This window comes from Wasmannia auropunctata, unplaced genomic scaffold (assembly GCF_000956235.1).
Source record: "Wasmannia auropunctata unplaced genomic scaffold, wasmannia.A_1.0 LD336092.1, whole genome shotgun sequence".
Classification (NCBI taxonomy): Eukaryota; Metazoa; Arthropoda; class Insecta; order Hymenoptera; family Formicidae; genus Wasmannia; species Wasmannia auropunctata.
Genome location: NW_012026798.1, coordinates 2,989,396 through 2,995,164, shown reverse-complemented (window position 1 = coordinate 2,995,164; position 5,769 = coordinate 2,989,396). Strand labels below are relative to the sequence as shown.

The 5,769-nt window shown below is 28.2% G+C and overlaps 1 pseudogene; it reads right to left on the bottom strand.

The window, feature by feature from the left end:
* Window positions 1-1,794: 1,794 nt before the first annotated feature.
* Window positions 1,795-5,769, bottom strand: part of LOC105447798 — a 21,542-nt pseudogene continuing 17,567 nt past the window's right edge.

Genomic DNA, 5,769 nt, shown 5'->3' with positions numbered 1-5,769 from the left:
TAATTAATATTCAGCAGTCCGCGCGTTTAACCAACTTTTGTGACATATGTAAGCGTTTCAACGCGATAACGATGAAGTAAATAAATCTTTCGCATTTATTTATCTGGAACAGAAGTCACCGCGACTGAACACAAGAATTATAAATCACTATTTTACAGAGACATTTAGACGGTATCGTTTATTTAACGACGCTTAAAGTTTAGCAAATCTTGCATATGTTGCGGATTCTTCGCAGATTTGAATGTAATTAGCTATTATTTTTAATATCTCGGCGGTAAGTAATTGTCATGTCGATGCGCTTACGAATATTTAATTGCATTATGTAAGTAACAATCGCTTATTACACGTGTAAAACAACGAAAATATCTAAGGTAACAAGTGAGTCGTAACGAATCTATTAAAGGAAGAAAACGCGGGATACACTCATCGGATATTATTTAAAACGTAATATTTAAATTCACGGATTATTTAATATTCACTTATTTCACGAAATACATTGAATATTTTCAATAGTGAGATCGTGGGCTTTGTCTTTGCATGGCGTGTTATCATTCAATTTCGAAAACTCGCCCGTGGCCTTGATCATTGTTTTCGGGCGAAGGTCGCTTAGGGATGGAGGGTGGCGTGCGCGGTCGGTGTACTATCGCTACTATCATTCAACCCTCGAGCGTGCGCTCGAGGGAGCAGATAGGAGATAATGTGTGTGCGGCGTAATTAGCGTGTTTTATGAGTATATCCAATATTCGAATAAATGAATAAATAATGAATATAAATACGAGTACAAATACCACTTTTTTCATATTTATGGAAAATTGAATAAATACTTTTTATGCGATTTGAATATATTTGTGAATATAATTACGAATATTTTCGATTTTGCATTCACTTTACACACTAAAATTCTGCTTTCGAGCTTGGTTTTTAAGTTTAAGAAACACAATGATACCGAAGAGAAAGTGAGAGCTATTGTCAATTATGCTTTTATTGAGGATTCTGAGGAATCTATTAATTAAATCTATTAATTAAATAATACATTTTATTTATTATCCACGAGATGCTAAAGCATTTAAAATCTCTTATAAAAATAACATTACTGTTATTGTAATTCGATACGATACACATCATGCGTGAAACGGAATACGGCCATAGATAAATAACAAATAATTTATATAATAAAAATTTATTATTTTTCAACTGTTTTTTTATAAAACAATACAAATATTAACGTGAAAAAATATTATGATCTGGACATAACTAGATATAATTAAACATGAAATATTTAAAAAATATCTTGTTAAAATATCAAGATTGTTGTAATTTATAAAATTGAAATTTATTTCTCAAAACGTAATAAATAAGATAAAAATATTTCTAGGTCAAAAATATGTTGTTACTATAATTATTAACCGCATATTTAAGTTAGATCTATTTGTATGAACAAATTTAACTTTTTTTTAGTTACATCCAGATTATAATATTTACATTTTTATATATTATACTTTATCTTAACTGCATTTTAACGAGTTTTTAACATCCACCTCCTGTCATTTAATAGATCCCTTCAGTTTCTATGAATATATTGTCACCATACCGTGTCTGCAAATTCAGCAGACGGAACAAAAGCTTGGTATAAATATAATTAACAAGTATAAAATCTATCCTGACTGAAATACGTTGATGCACATGTAATTCCATTTAATTACTGAAAAACGGTTGTTTTACTTTTTAAGTGAATCAAATTTCTGAGATTCAATTATATAATAATAATAGTCCATGTATATTTATAACGGTAAATGCTTTGTAAAATATTAATTATTGCCATAGTTTGCATTTTTCTAAGAAAAAAAAATATATATATATATTTAAAGTTTGACTTTTCCTTGTTGAATTTGATCATAAACTTCTGATGTTAATAATTGATAACCAAGCTTTGCGTTTAAATAATATAGTTTGTCTTGAACTTTATGCGGATTATATCCTTCTTCCTGGAGATCTTTCTTTTTCAATTTGAACGTTCCTAGAAACATTTCATATGAATAATTAGCGTTTATTCTATGTTCGTCCATTTACTTAGTTTAATATATTAACACATTCGCCTCATATATTTCAAAATTCAATAAAAAATTAAGCACACTTCGCATTATTTAACTTTTCTCTTAATATAACATATAAGTTTCTTAATATTTAATTTATTATATCAGAATGTTTATAATGCTCATATTTAATATCTATTTTATAAGCATTTTTTTCAAATATAATCATAATTTTGTTGTTAAAGTTTGCACAGTTTATAGACTAATGCAAACAATTAAGTTATCGATTATATTTATATATATTGTATATACATAAACCAATACCTGTGAGATCAATTTTTGTCAGGATTCTAACAAACTGCGGCCTGGCATAGACAGGTAATTGTTCCTTAATGTCGTCGGTTAATTTATTTATATCCAATGTACCATCTGCATCGTAAATTGCTGCCATTCCTGCTCTGCCTTCAGTACCTTGAATCTATCGATAATCATTGTTATTTTACATGTTGCTAAATCATATACAAAATTGCAATTTTTATGTTACTTCAGATTTATCAAGATTTATTATATTAACATGTCAATTTGTCATTATAAATATATATACATATACATATATATATCTGTATATGTATATATATATATATATATATATATATATATAAATTATAGTTTCTTATCCTGACTATATATAAGACTGTATATAAGTTATATTTCTTACAGAAAATTATTCAAAAAACGAAAAATAGAATAATAATAATAATTATTATTATTATTACCTCTACGCCATATACTATGCAATCTCGATAATTAATAAGATTACTGACTATCCCTTCAATTTCAGAAGTCGATACATTTTCTCCTTTCCACCTAAACGTATCTCCGGTTCTGTCCTTAAAATATAAATATCCGAATTCATCGGCAACAAGAATATCCCCTATAAATAATTATAATCAAATTTAAAAAATCGTCTAACTCACAATAAATTATAACTGTAACTTGTCTAACTCTATGTTATAAATGCAATCAGACAGCTCATAAAAAGTTTACAAATTACTTTCTTCTTTTGTTAATAAACTAATGTCTAAATTAATAGAATCATATTTTCCAAATAATTCCAAATTCGTGTTTTGATATATTCGATGAATAAGAGATATTAAATTTTTTTTATACATACCTGACAAAAAGGCAGAATCACCTTTTATAAAAACGTCATTAATTATTTTTTTCTCAGATGCTTTTTTATCCACGTACCCTAAAAATGCTCTCGTTGGATTGTTTGGTGAGATCTTTCCGATAAACGCGCCAGGCTCATCTATTAAGTGAAAGATTTGATTTGAGTTAACGGGATAAGTGTAGTATAAAACACCAAAAAATGCATAATAACACTGATTGATTAATAAGCTTCTTATTTAACAATTTACAGAGAAATAAGAAAATTGTTACTTTTTTAATGTAATAAAATTCTTGATTGCATGTAATAATGATTACTAAAATGTTAAATACAAAATAAAATTAGATTAAATGGCTTAATTTTCCCTCTTAATAATTAATATAAAATTATTTCATTTCATAATTTTCCCGAACTACTTAAACATATTCAATTTCTAATTTTATAAAATACAATATATTTTGTACAAATATTTCATTGATTAAAATTCATATATATGGATCGATTTTAGCAAGAACGGCAAAAATAACAATTACATATACATTTATACACAGACTTATGTATGTATCCTATCTTAAAATTGCCGTGTTACCTGCGTTGAAGCCTCTTTTCCCCAATGTTTAAAAATTCATATCTTCCAGAAAAATAAAGATATAGACTTCTTTCTAGGCTCATCTTAAAGATGAATTATATGGCTATTTTCTAAAAAATCGTGATTTTATTTAAAAATGGCCGATTCAATATGGCCGATTAAAACGTTATTTTATTGAAAATTGTTAAAATTTGTTTAATTAAAATGTAATTTGGTATAAATGTTATTGGACGATGTATGGAGTTTAATACGCACCGCGCGCAAAGCGTCATTTTTTTTGATAATTTATTTTTTATCAAAAATTGTTAACATTTGTTTAATTAAAATGTAAATTGGTATAAATGTTATTGGAAGATGTATGGGATTGAACACGTAGCGCGCGCGAAGCGCGCGCCTGTTATGTACTAGTAAGATAAATTTCGTCATAATTATAAATATTAATCAATATTAAACTAATTAAGATCTTATTCTATCAACTTACTTGGTTCACAAACTTGACACAGTCCCTTAGAATTGCGTATAGGTTCTCCATCCTCATCTACTTTAACAAGAGAAACGGGATACACCGATGGGATAATTCTTGAAAAAAAACCTATTGCTCCCATTTTGTTGTCAATGTTCACTGAAAAGAACACATTCTTTTTAACATTTCTATATGTTAGTGCTGATATACTTTTGAAAACTGTTTTATTAATAAATAATAATGCTCGAGATTTGGCTTATATGTAACACAAAATATTAAATAGAAATTGTTTCAAAAAACATCATGTATCTCAGAGAGCGATGATTAGATCAATTTGATATCTATAAACATCGATTCGATGTCTATTCGATGTTTTTATAGATGTGTCGAATTGACATATCTATATAGATCGATCATTTCTCACCTGGTATGATAGCCATATAGTGTTTTATTTATGTACAGAAAACAAAATATTAAACTAAGTATTTTAATACTTACTAACGTTAGCATTGCCTTCAGTTGCACCGTAAAATTCGAGTACTTGTGGAATTTTAAATCGTTTTACAAATTCATCCCATATCTGTGGTCTTAATCCATTTCCGAAAATTATTTTAAGATTATGTTTGTTATCATCTTCTTTAGGCGGTACTGCCAGAATATACCGGCACATTTCCCCAATATATTGACTGACCTGATATTTTCCAAAATGTTATCGAAGATGTAAATGCAATACTCATGCGACCGACAGTCTTATTAATATGTAACAAAAGTCAAGCACGATACCACAATTTCATAAATAAGAACATAAAAAATACTTATTCTACATATGTATTATGTTATGCAAAATAAATTATTAATATAGCATCAATTATAACATTTAAAAGAGTGACCCGAAAAAAGGTTTTTTCGCCCGTTTTTTGGGCCGTCGATTTTGAGATTGAACTGCGTGTGCCAAATGTTATCTTATAATGAGACATTAATTATAGAGAAGGTTCAAGTTGAAATGACAATTATTATCACAGCTGGAGGGGGCCGGTCAGTTATCACGTCTACGCAAAAACTCGATTTTTTTTCATCCAAAACTGCGATCAACCTTTATCGGTTGGATCAACCTTCTTAAAATATCTCCCCCCCCCCCTCCCTCCTCAAGTTCTGATAACAATTGTCATCTCAACTTGAACCTTCTCTATAATTAATATCTCATTATAAGATAACATTTGGCACACGCAGTTCAATCTCAAAATCGAGGACCCAAAAAATGGATGATTTTTGGATCACTCTTGAACACAATTAAAGGGGGAGCCTGGTTTAGCACGCTAAAAAATTAGGTGACTATTTTGGAATTTTTTTTTAGGAAACTATTCAACCAATAATAAATACTTTTTTCTGGCAAAAAAATATTTTTTTGTTAGTTCAATAGTATAAGAAATTATCCTATAAAGTTTAAAAGGATTGATTGTATAGTTTTCTAAAGAAAAATTCTAAAAGTCACCTAAGATCGGAAGAGCACACG